This window comes from Suricata suricatta, chromosome 15, assembly GCF_006229205.1.
Source record: "Suricata suricatta isolate VVHF042 chromosome 15, meerkat_22Aug2017_6uvM2_HiC, whole genome shotgun sequence".
Taxonomy (NCBI): domain Eukaryota; kingdom Metazoa; phylum Chordata; class Mammalia; order Carnivora; family Herpestidae; genus Suricata; species Suricata suricatta.
The window spans coordinates 345,726-359,191 of NC_043714.1; the positions used below are offsets into that span (position 1 = coordinate 345,726).

A 13,466-nucleotide genomic window follows, 5' to 3' on the forward strand; every position below is an offset into this window, starting at 1 on the left:
TTTTTTTGACAGAGCAAGAGAGAGAGTGGGAAAGGGGCAGAGAGAGAGAGAGGGAGAGAGAGAATCCCAAGCAGACTCTGAGCTGCCAGCACAGAGCCTGACACAGGGCTCGAACCCACAAACCATGAGATCATGACCTGAGCTGAAATCAAGAGACGCTTAGCTAACTGAGCCATCCAGGTGCCCCTCCTCAAAAACGTATTTTTTAAACCAAAAGTCATTTTTTCAGTCAGAAAGCTGCTCAGATTCTCAGATGAAGAAAACAAGTAAACATCACTGAACATTTCAGTGCCACCTCTTGCTTTTTGTAGCTGTGTGGGGAACTATGAAAGGACTAAGCGGCTTTTTCTTTAGGAGAGGCATGATGGCAACCAGTAGGGCCGTGAAAACGAGAAGTGTTACAACTTGCTGTTGTTGAACCTCATGCCATGCGACCTGTTGTGCATAGGATGATGTCGATTGTTTTTTAAGATCAAACATGGAAATAATCATTTAAAAAGCAAAACAGGTACAAGGATGTGGAAAAGTAGATTTCAAATGTGAAGTAGACAGAAAAGTAAAAAGAAAAAGATAGAAGAAAACTCACTTCTAGTCAGATATCACTATGTAGAACTATTACTCGTTTAAGAGTAAAGTGTTGCCACTTGGATCAGAACCGGAAGAGATGAGTCCACGAGTCCACATTTGACCTCAGATATTTGGACACATCTCCTGGACCTGTGAACGAAAGCAGCTCACATAATACCATGGAGGGGCATGATTGGTAACGTTCCATTGTGTCCTTTGTGAATAAACATCTTCGGGTTCTAAGTCTCTATAAGTATTATAGATGCGTAAACTTGCTATATTGCCAAGTCAGAGTTATGATAGAAAGATGTTAATTGGACAGATGCTCACTTTGAATCTTCTTGTGTCTTTATGATGGAAACAATAGTAACTTTAATTACTGTCTGAGACAGAGCCCACAGGCATATTTTGGTAGTGAATCTTATAAATGTGTTCAGTAAAGTTTGTAACATTGTGTTATTTTTGGTGTTTTTGTCTTTTTTTATTTTTTTTTAAATATACTTAAATAAGTTTTTACTTATTTTTATTGATATAGTTATAGTCACATCTGGTTCTAAGAAATACTACAGAGAGACCCCATGCATCCTTTACCTAGTTTCCCCTATAGGTAACATTTTGTAAAACTATAGTACAATATCGCAACCAGTATATTTCATTGGTATACTCTACTTGTCTTGTGTGTGCGTTTGGGTGTGCAGTTTTATTACATGTATCAGTGCGTGTATGCACCGCCACAGTCAAGACACTAACCGTCTTCAACACCCCTCCTCCTGTGGCCTTTTGATAACCACGTGCTCTTCCCTCTCAGCCACCCCCCCCCCCCCCGTGGGCCCCGCCCTCCCGGCAACCACTACACTCTTGCTCCACTTCTCTAATAGTCTCCTTTCAAGAATATTGTATAAGCGCCGTAGAAATATGCAGTACATAAGCCTTGGGATTGGCTTTTTTCACTCAACACAATTCCATGGAGATTGATCCAAGTTGCTGCAAGTATCAGCGATTTGCTTTTGTCTCTCGCGGACTAGCGCTCCGCGGTACACATCTACCACAGTCTGGCCTACCATCCCGCTCTTGGAAGGCAGCCGGATTGATTCACGTGACTACGAATAAGGCTACTGTGAACGTCCACGTACAGGTGTCTGTGAACCTGAGTTTTCATTTCGCCAGTATAAAGGCCCAGAAGCACAATGGCGGCGTCATGAGGCAGTCACACGTTTGGTGTAATGAGAAACTGCCAGATTGTCTCGTGAGCCGCAGCGCCACTTACACTCCAGCAGCAATGTGTGCCTGACGCAGCTGCTGGGCAACCGCTACGGTACGTGGTGTTTTCGGTCATTTGTTTCAGTGATTTTTTATTTAACCATTCTGATTCGTGTCTGTGTATTGAATTATAAACTAAGAGTTTTGGATTTTTGTGTGTGTGTTTTGTTTGTTTTTTTTTTTTTACTTTTCCCCACTTGGGGCATATTGTATGAGCTACCTGAAAGTAAAATCTGAGTGTATCTTTCTGTAGATCTCCCAAGACTACAAATTTCATCAGTAAAAGAAATTTGTTTCATTGAGGTTTGCAACCCTACCCCAGGAAGCAGGGCCTGGTAGAAGAGACGGGAAGGAGACCGAGAGTGTGCTTTTACTAATTGGATTTATCATGACTGTCACTTAATATCTATGAGACATATTCAGGGTACATGACAATAGTATGACTTGAAAAAAAGCACAGTGAACTTAAGTTAAAAATACCTCAGGTCAACTCTAGATTCTCATCTAGATCCCAGATGCAGCTCTTAAAAGCAAAGAGAAAAGAAGGTTTTCAAATATAAAAGTGAGAGAGAAGACTTCATATTCTGACACACTGTGTCCCTAAGAAGAAAACCTACATCTTTATATACCGTGATTTCAGCAAAGATATTCATTAAAGTCACTGTTTGTCCTTGAGCCTCACGCGGCAGCCTGACCCAGAGGGTAGCCTGACTGCTGGGCCCAGGCTTGACCCGCGCTTCTGGCCAGGACTGTGCTGCTCCTGTGCATGCGCTTACGGTATTTCTGAATATTTTTTCTTTCTATGAAATTTGTCTTTGATTCATTTTCTGCTTGATCTCGAAGCAAAATTCGGTTCAAAAGATTTATTTGAACGCCTCTGTTAGATGAGACGTTTTTAAAGAGTATGACCATTGCAAATAAGCGCTCAGGGATGGTGAAGTTATTCAACAGTAAGTGCTTAACAATAAGTACTAAGCACTTAATAGTTCTTAAAACTTGTAAGTAAAAAACGGTGGCCCTAGAAAGCACACACAAATGGAGGCCACGTGTGTGTGAGAGCTGCTCTTTCTTGTTCAGCCTCTGAGGTGACAAGGACACACTCTCAGGAGAGGATAGACCGAACGAAGCTCAGGAACTTGGCTACCACCCAGCGCGGAAACCTTGCCTGCTGTCTTGGCTCCACCCGGCCCAGCACGTGGAAGAGCTGGGGTAGAAATTAACAGATTCCCAAAGCGACTTCTTGCTGCGGGTGAAGTGGAACGGAGTGTTTGCGAGCAGACTGGGCAGAGGAGAGGAAGCCAGCACTTCTGGGAGACGTGACCTGGCTTCGATGCTGGGTCTCGGAGCAATGGCAGATCTGTGTGGCAGTGACGGGCCTTGGTGTGGTGCTCTGGGCCACGCGGTTCCTGTGCACATGCCGGAGTGGCCTGTGACATGCAAGACTCGCGCTCACAGCCTTGTCTGAGGGCAGCCCTGCGGTCCCTGCACGGCACGTGGTGAGCGGCGCGCCTGGGACTTGCTGCGTGCGGCCGGGCCGGCGGCCCCACCACGCCGCCTCCGCGTCGTTTCCTCTGGGACCTCTCCTGAGCAGTCACTCTGGTGAAGTGTGCGCGTTTATTGTTGTACAAAAGGCAATCGGTAAGAGAGGAAACTTTAGTGAAAGGTAAAAAGTCAGCTTTGAATTATGTGAGTCTTCATGGAAACTCACCCAAATGTGGGTGGGTGGAAAGCAAGCGTATGTTCGGGTATTCTCAATCTTCCTAAGTTTGGGTGACGATCAAGGTCTTGGAATGGATCTTATTCATGTCAGGGTTTGGGCGTATTGAATCTTGTGTGCTGAATCTAGAATACTCCTATTGATTGATTGATTGATTTTACTGCAGGGGCAGCCCTTGCTAGCACATTGGTTTTCTCAGCCAATATGTACCGGATATTTGCTGAGTTTTATGAGGGCCTTAAAACATGAATTTTACATCCACAAACTGTGGGGTGCTTTTTTAAAGAGGAATGTATTTTAAGCCAAATTCAGCGCATATCTACGTATCTGTGATAGAAATGGTAATGTTGAGATGACTAAGGTACAATACGCTTTTATTTTCTTTTCAGCATTATCTAGTGTTCTAACCCATCCTTTTGTAACTGTAATCTTCTAACTTAGAGAAAGCTGCAATTCATTATTAATGAAATGTTTCCTACATATAACATACAAAAAAAGCATTTGCCATGAAAAATCTCTGAACAGTTTTATTCAAAATGGAAAGACTTTCCTTCCTGCCCCAAATGAAATCTTAATTCAGCCAGACACTACGGTGACCTTGGAACGCAATACCACACACATCCTGTCAATCTGTTATTAAATGTCTTCTTCCAGAATATGTTTTATTCAACTGCATATACTTTTTGAGGTCATTCATCATAGTTAATGACATGTAGATGCTTTTTAATTGTGCTATTTAAACTCTAAGCACAGGGGCGCCTGGGTGGCTTAGTCAATTAAGCCTCCAACTCTTGGTCTCGGCTCAGTCATGATCTCACAGTTCATGAGTTCAAGCCCTCCATTGGGCTCTGCACTGGCAGTGTGGAGCCTACTTGGGATTCTCTCTCCCTCTCTTTCTACCCCTCCCATGCCCTTATTTTCTCTCTCTCTCAAAATAAGTAAACTTAAAAATTAAATAAATTCTAAGCACAGGGTCAACACAGGCTTAGGGTACGGTATTCTCATTTCTGGAAACCGCGGACGCCACTGTCCGTCTGGATGTACTGAAGGCAGAGTGCTGGTGGCTGGTCCTTACAAGGGCTCCCATGCACACCAAACGGAGCCGCAGGACGCGGGGCCTGCATGAAGGGGCGGGGCTAGCGGGGAAAAGCTCCGGGAGGCGCAATTCCCAGGCAAGACCAGCTATTGGAAAGAAAAGAGTGAAGGTTGGTATGTTCAAGGAGCAGAAAGGTAGCTGGTGTGGCTAGGGCTGAGTGAGCCGGGGGCCGTGACAGATGAGGGTAGAGTGTGATGAGGAAACTGAAGGTTTTAAGTGTGGGATTGAATTGATGCGACCTGATGTGTACTTTGGAAAGATTGCTCTGGCTGCTCTAGGTCAAATGGGATGTGGAGGCACAAGATAGAAACAGGAAACAAGCTCGGAGGCCTGTCAGCAGATCAGGCAGGTGAGACCGGTGGCTGGACGGAGTGCTAGTGAGCAGGCGTTCATAGCTGGAAGGTTGGGGTCCGTGTTAAGATGGCGTGCGTGTTACCTGCTGATGACTAGGCATGGAGGGACAGAGGGAAAGTGAGGGTGGCCGGGCGGTTATTGGTTTGGTGGTTGTCAGTTACTGAGGTTGGGGGGACTTGCGAGGTTTCGCAGTGGGGGTCTAGAGTTCAGTATGGCTTTCTTGAGATAGAGGTCCCATTAAATACTGAGCTGAGAAAAATAAATCAGAAATGAACTTGTAGTGGAAGAGAGACCAGGGCATGAGAGTCAGGTGGGAAATAAGTCCTAGGTGGGAGTTAATTCCTTTATTTTTCACAAAAACACATAAGATAGGTAACATTGGGCTGTTAGAAGCAACAATTAATGGAAACCGCTTCTTTTTAAACTTTTATGAATTTTTTAATTCCAGTGTAGTTAACATATAGTGTTATATTCACTCCAGGTGTACAGTATCGAGATTCAGCAATTCCTTGATAAGTGTACACGTACTTCCCCTACCCCCACTTCCTCCTATTACCCATCAATTTGTTCTCTCTAGGTAAGAGTCTGTGTTTCTATTTGTCTCCCTTTTTTTACCCTTGGTTTAATTAAAGCCACTTTTCAGAGTGCAGCTGTGTCCACTGTCAGTGCATGAACTCTGTGACCCAGCACTCCCGTCTCCTGGAACTCATCCTGCAGGTAGTTGCCTACGAAGTTCCTCTTTGCCGCGTTGTTCAGGGTAGCAAGAGTGACAACAGCCTAAACGGTCAGCATTGGGCGGTTAAAAGTGACCATTCAGGCTGTTAGATGGTTAAATTATAGTACATGCATGGAATGCAACGTCACACAGCTCTCCGTGCAGTCACGGGAAGGAGGGGGAGGAACCGATTCGGGAGAAGGACTTCAAAACCCAGGAGCACCTCTGAAATGTGCTGTGTTCTTTGTAGAATATACACTTACACAGAGGGAGAGAGAGACAGGGAGTGAGGGGGAGAGAGAGAAACTGGGGCAGGATGCGTAAAAACAAGCAGCAGCGGGCATCTGTGAGGGCATGTGGGCGCGAGGGGGACGGAGGGCGAGAGGGCAGGGAAGCCTTGTGTCCACGCCTCGGCCATACTTCACAGTCTGAATTAGGTATGTTTAGAATAATTATAGGACTTTTACACACAATTATTGCTCTTGGAATTTGTAAACATTACAACTGTCTTGGAGAGCAGTACATAACGTGTAACAATAATGATAAACTTCTTTAACCCCCAAATTCTTAGAAATTGAATTCATGAAAAACAAACAAATTCACACACACTGTTCTTCATGATAGCAGTGCCTTATGGTGCGGGAAAAAAGAAGCAACCTGAACATCCGTTATAAGGAGAATTACTTAACTATGACACACTGCACGATAGGATATTAAGCTACTGCAACATGTGACTGACAAGACCAGGAGGAAATGTTCACTCACCAAGTATTTCCCGTGTGCCTACTCTGTGTCACACGTTGTTCAGGTGGTTGGGGACACAATAAGACCAAGGAAGAAAAAGAAAACCCATGAAATCTATGTGCTAATGGAACTTACACTGGGGAAGACTGGTAACAGGCAGAGATAGAATGTAAGACAGTTACAGTCGTTATGACTTTAAGTAAAGTTGGGTAAGGGGTACTGAATGTCCCGGGGTTACTATTTTTACATAAGAATCCAAGAAAGCCCTGCAGACAGGATAGTTGGGATACTATTTGAGGAAAACCCCAGAGGAGGTGAGAGAACAAAGCACGCGGGTGTTCAGGGGAAGAGAGGGTGAGCACGAAAGGCTGAGAGGCAGGGGCGTCTTAGCGTGTCCGCAGACAGCGACGGGGCCTGGGTGGCTTCTCAGACGTAATGAAGGCAGGTGGAATAGGGTCGGGGTTCTGCCTCATGAGGACGTAGGGAAAGCTGGAGCAAAGCCTTTGCAGTTTTTTCTGAGTGTGATACAAAAGCCACTGGAAGGTTCTGAAGACAAGTGGAAGTGACGTAAATGCCTGGGTGAGAAGCGAGGAGTCCGCCGCCTCCGTTAAGACGAGCTGAGGGGTAAAATGATGGTGCGCACCTGGAGGTGGTGGAGAAGCGGGAAAGGCGGGACTCATGGATGATTGGATGTGGAAGGTGGGGGGAAAGGAAGAATCTAGAAGGATTTAAGGTTGAGGATCAAGATAAATGGTATTACTAAATGAGATGGGAAGTTTAGGTGGGTGAACAGATTTGGAGGGAACTAGAATTATGTTTGGTTTTCGATGTGTTGAATTTGACATACCTCTGAGTTACAGGTATAGAAAAGGGGAAACTAAAATTAACCTGGTTGTAGTAGAAACATAGATTTCAAGATGGATGAATGGATGAATAAACAAGTAAATTGTTTAATGTGTGTGTGTGTGTGTGTGTGTGTGTGTGTGTGGGTGTGTGTGCACTCCCGAGTTCTGTCTGCCAAGAGGTCCTGAGGCCGTGATACTCCCATATCAGTGAGCACAGTTAGCACCCAGAAATTAGCTTTTAAATATCTGAAAGAAACCAGGGCTCCTTGGTGAAATCACTGATTTCAGGTTTGGATGAGAGAAAATATAAGATGAGCTTTGAACATTTCAGGAGGTCAGAAAGTAACTTTCTCAAAGAATGGTGGAGACATATCGGAAGGACACAGGACTTAGCCTGCACGAGGCTGCCGCTGGCAAAATCTGGCACAGCCCAAACATGAGAACAAACGATACTTACGGATTGCAGCCCAGAGTGTAAGAACCCACGAGTCCACACTGACGTGTAAAAATGAATGAACTAACGTTTTGATCAGGAATAGGATATTTACTTATTTTGAAAGTATCTCCCACATAATATTTTTTCAATCTCAGAAGGAAAAGTAACCTATAGAGAGAAGCCTGGCGGCCATCATCTTAATGAAGCAGCGAGTGAGTATCATCGGGGCTGGAACAAACTGAAATCGTTTGCCAATGATTCAGTAGAACACGGCATCCATTTTGTGTTTTCCTTACCAGTGATACATAGGCTAAGTCTCCTCCAGGACAGAACATCAGACAAACAATAATGGACGGCTTCTGTGCCACACAGTTACTGGCCTGGATCCTTTGAAAATGTCAAGGGCGTGAAAGTCAAAGAAAGACCGAGAAACCCTTCCAGATTGCAGAGGATTAAAGAGACAGGACAACTAAATGCAGTGTGTGATTCTGAATGATCTCCTTTTGCTACAAAGAACACGACGGGAACAATGGGTGGATCGTGAGTGGGGTTTGAGAGTTAGGTGTAGGGGTGTGTCAGCGTTCATTTCCTCCCCTTGGTGGTCGTGTAGCAGTTAGGTAAGAGAAAGTCCTTATTTGTACAAACTTACTCCCAAGTGAATCAGGAAAAGACATGCTTTGTACTGTAGTTAAAACTTTTAGTAAATTTGGGATTGTTTCAAAAACCTCATAAATGACCACAAAAGTGATTAAGAAGTGAGGAAATGGAAATAAATGAGGCCCATACTGTGTAGACGTTTGGCAGCAAAGAGGCCAGTGCAGATGAGCAGGGCAGAGGAGCGTGCTCTGAGCTTTCAGGGCGCGCCAGCCTGCTGCGTGCAGAGGCTGGCGTGTGGAGAGCACACAGGTGTAGGAGACACGGGAGTCGTGGCAAAACCAGCACCTGGGTGTCCCGGGTGCCCAGGTTAGGTGGGAAGGTGAGGGTGGGCTCGAAGCTGGGAGGAAGGTCAGCTGATGAGCTTGAAGTCCTGTGGACTGAGGGGCGTGGGCTGGAGATGGAACAGATTCGTACGTGAGAATCTTCCTTCTCTCTGAGTAATAGCGTTGTCTTCTAAAAATGGCCCTTGTCTCTTCTCGATACTGTAAACTGAATATGGCTTAGTCTCTGAAAATGAAGTTACCTTGTTATAAAAATTTTAAAACAATATAATATTTTTCTCTGTGATACTGTTCCTAGAAGAGGTATTCTTAGGACTGCAGAAAAAATTAGAAGTTACCTTGGTATTTAAAAAAAAAAATCAAGAAGCCTTATGAGTATCCCTTTGCCTAGGTAATCTGTGTTTTATTTGTAGGGTCAGAGCAGGTAGAATTTGTTCATGTACTTCATAAGCACAGATGATTTATAAGCTATTGCATTGGATAGGACTGGTTTGTAGGCCAGTTAGTCAACCTAGAATGTGAAACCCTGATTCAGAAGCAGGTCATCCAAGAATGGTGATTAAATACTGTTCCCTATTGTTTCAGCACGCCCAATACAGCTGTTTACTCCCAGGCCCATTTACTCTGGACTGGCTCCCTCACCGGGAGCACAGAGCCCTGGAGCTCATTCAAACGACTGTCACTGGTTTCTCCTAAGACTATACGTACTGGTGCCATTTTAGATGCAGTGAAGGGCCCTTCTCCATTGCATGCAGTGCAGCCGTACGGTTTTAGGGTTTGATCCCCATTCAGGACCCTGGTTGAGAATATTCTTTGGTGATCCAGAAGAAGCCAATGGGGCACTATAACTTATCTATGGCACTACCAAAACTATGCCCTTTGCTTGGTGCCTTTTTTCTTACTCAGTTATAAACCTTTGTCTCTTTAGGTTTCAGGGACTAGTAGACATAAAAAAGTGGGCATCCCAAATGGCCCCTCATTTGAGAGTGAGTTGGAGAATTAATGAGAGAAAACAAAAGCATTGTCTGCCCAGGGCTGCGGAGTTAATTTGGTAAAAGGCAAAAGATTTATGCAACCTGAAGAGAAACCAGAGTATTGCGGAGTTAACTTGGGACATTCTGAGTAATAAACTTTCTGAGCTAAGATCCCTCCTTCCCTTCCTCCCTCTCTCCTTTCCTTCATTTATCTTGTTTCAATTCAGTATTTCACTAGGATCCTATACTTCTCTTCCCACAGCTGTACATTAGAACAGTGTAGAAGTCTCACCTTGTGAATTACCTGTATAAAGCATTTTAAATTCCTGTTATTGTTCCTGAAGGTAGGATCTAAGTCTTAGGCCTTCTGTCCCCAAAAGTCTGAATAGAAACTCATCGATTAATTCAACTTGGTGTACGAAGAATACACTGATCACCTGTGGAGTCTAACGCTCTGGGCTAAGCGTTGTGCCAGTACGTAGGGGGTAGGAAACATGACCCCTGCCCTCGAGAAACTTCCAGGCATGGGGTGTCTGTTGGCCGCCTGTTTGCCTTCTTTGGAGAAATGTCTGTGCATGTATCCTGCCCGTTTTTAAATTGGATTATTTGTTTTTGGGTGTTGAGTTTTATCGATGCTTTATATAGTTTGGATACTAACCTTTTATCGGATATGTCATTTGCAAATATCTTCTCCCGTTCAGTAGGTGCCTTGCTGTTTTGCTGATTATTTCTTTTGCTGTGCAGAAGCTTTATATTTAGATGTAGTCTGCATAGTTTGTTTTTACTTTTGTTTCCCTTGCCTTAGGAGACATATCTGGAAAACTGTTGCTCCATGTCAGAGAAATTACTGTCGATTCTCCCCTCTAGGATTTTTATGGTTTCAAATCTCACATTTAAGTCTTTAACCATTTGGAGTTTATGTATGGCATAAGAAAGTGGGCCAGTTTCATTCCTTTGCATTTAGCTGTCCAATTTCCCCCGTACCATTTGTTGAAGAGACTGTTCTTTTTCCCTGAAGAGACTGTCTTTTTCCCATTGTATATTCTTTCCTCCTTTCTCAAAGATTAATTGACCATATAGTCGTGGGTTTATTTCTGTATCATCAGGGAAATGCAAGCCATAACTACAGTGAGATATCACCTCACACCTGTTAGAATGGCTAAAATAAAAAACCCCAAGAAACAACAAGTATTGGCGAGGGTATAGAGGAAAAAAAACTCTTATGTACTGTTGGGATTGCAAACTGGTGTAGACCCTGTAGAAAGTTAAAAATAGAATTTAAAAAGTTAAAAATAGTTGAGAAAGAGAATCTGAAGTAGGCCTCTTGCTGCCAGCACAGAGCCCAGCAAGGGCTCAGTCCATGAACCGTCAGATCATGACCTGAACCAAAATCAGTTACTGGACGCTCAACCTACTAAGCCATCAGGCAGGCCTATCCACGTAACTTCTACCCAGATGTTCAGAGCACCATTATTTCCTTAATATAAAAAAGTGGAGACAACCCCAAAATATGGTCTATCCACATAATGGAACATTGTTCCACAAGAAGAATGAAGGGTGTACTGACACGTGCCACAGTGTGGATGGACCTCAAAGACGTTCTGCTGGGGGAAAGAAGCCGGTCACAACAGGACACATACTGCGTGATTCCATCCACGTGAGGTGCCCAGAACAGGCAACGCTGTAGACACACACAGGAGATTACATGTCTCTAGGGCTGTGGGGGAAGGGAGGATGAGGAGGCTGTGTAGTAGACTGAGATTTCCTTTTGTGGTGAAGAGAATATTCTGGAAAAAGATAGTTTTGATGCTTGCCGAACACTGTGAACGTACCTAATGCCACGGAGTTGCACATCTCAAAATGGTAAATTCTTATACGTGTTTTGCTACTTACTGTTTTTATTAATAGGGTGAATCTTATGTAAATTCTGTCTCAAAGCTGCTATAGAAATGAAAGGCATAATAGCTTGGATTAATCACCAGGGGCCCATGCTGAGGGGGAAAAAATCCCATTCCAATGATAATATACCAGACAATTCTGTTTTTACAACATTTGAAATGGCAGAATTTTAGAGATGGAGGACCGATTAATAGCATGGGGGTGGGAAGGTAGTGGGAAGTGGGTTATAAAAGGCAGCATAAAGGTTCTAATAGTCATAGAATTGGTCGGTGTCTTTTTTTTTTCTTAATGTTTTTATTTTTATTTAAGTAATCTCTACCCCCAGCATGGGATTCGAACTCATAAACTCAAGAGTCGCACGCTCTTCTGACTGTACTAGCCAGGTGCCCTAGAACTGTTCAGTGTCTTGACGTGGTGCTGGATTAGGATCCTACACAGGCAGTAAAACTGTACAGCACTGAACACACACACACAAACACGTGCACACTAGCACAAGTGAAATCTGAGTGAGATTGTGGGTTGTAGCCACGTCAGTACCCTAGCTGTGATGTTGTACTATTGTCTCTAGCACAACAGTACACAAGTGGGGAGACGGGGCGAAGGTGTCCCCAAGCCCCGTAGCGCACCTTACAACTGCACGTGAGTCCAGTTAGCTCCTTAGAAATAAAAATGCGGAAGAATAAGAGGGTGTCTTTGAAAACTTATTCTGTGGACAAACTTGTATTAACATATAAAATGTACTCTTCTTTTTTTTAATATTTATTTATTCCTGAGACGGAGAGAGACAGAGCATGAACAGGGGAGGAGCAGAGAGAGGGGGAGACACAGAATCCGAAATAGGCCCCAGGGTCTGAGCTGTCAGCACAGAGCCCGACGCGGGGCTTGAACTCGTCAACACGAGATCATGACCTAAGCCGAAGTCGGACGCTCAACTGACTGAGCCTCCCAGGCGCCCCTAAAATGTACTCTTCTTATTCTTTATGCTAGTACCATGCTGGCTTGATGACCACAGCTTTGCAATACAGATTGAAGTCTGGAATTGTGAGGATTCCTACTTTGCTTTTGCTTTTTCAACAGGACTTTGGCTATTAGGGGTCTTTCCTGGTTCCATACAAATTTTAGGATTGTTTGTTCTAGCTCTGTGAAGAATGCTGGTGTTATTTTGATAGGGGTTGTTTCTTATTCTTGTCTTGGCCCAGTTACAGTCTCCATGAGCAATATACCAAATCATTCTCCGGGATGGACCAGCCTTACAGCAGGTTTTCTTTTGGTTTGGCTTGGTTAATTTCAGTAATGTGGTATTTTCAAAAAAAAGTAGGATGTGTGAATAAAGAAAAGGCCTTTCTCAGGCTTTTTGGCATCCTTTAGTTAAGTCACTTTTAACAAAGACAGATTATTCCTTCCCGTTCATTGATATTAGATAGTTTGTATGTCATACTTTTAGCAAAGAGAAAATATCATTTTTAATGAATAAAAACCACATTTCTGTGCAGGAGAAATCACCCTGTTAACGTCTCGTCATGTTACAAAGATAAACAGGAGGATTAACTGTTTACTCTGGGAGCGCAGTCGGGTTGTTTTCCGGAGAACACAATGTCCTGCCGCATCTGGCTTCTGGCTTCTGGAGCCGCCGAGCAGCCGAGCAGCCGCTGGAGACAGGGACCCCGCCTACCCCGCCCCTCCCGCCCCCTCTCCTCCTCCTCTTCCTCTTCCCTCCCTCTTCTCTGTGACTCTTCCACCCCGTTCATGTCCAAACACCCTCTCTTCCTTCTCTTCCTTCTCCCCCTTCCTTTCTCTTGCTTTTTCCCCCTCATTTCATCATCCAGTTTCTTCTGTTTCTTCCTTAAAATAGAGACTGAGCAAGAAATTGTAACGTGCAGAGAAAGATCCTGTTGATCTTTAGAGGCTGCTTAAGTTGACA

The 13,466-nt window shown here is 44.1% G+C and overlaps 1 protein-coding gene and 1 long non-coding RNA gene across 2 annotated transcripts in view; both read left to right on the forward strand.

Moving 5' to 3' along the window:
• SPIDR (scaffold protein involved in DNA repair) overlaps positions 1-13,466 on the forward strand; it is a gene marked incomplete at its 5' end in the record, with an annotated part of 427,634 nt that overhangs the window by 333,029 nt on the left and 81,139 nt on the right. The gene's annotated exons all lie outside the window — the stretch shown is intronic.
• Positions 6,648-8,208, forward strand: LOC115278691. Its single transcript, XR_003903037.1, has 3 exons — positions 6,648-6,767; positions 7,890-7,946; positions 8,034-8,208. It is a non-coding gene; the product is annotated as an uncharacterized LOC115278691 (long non-coding RNA).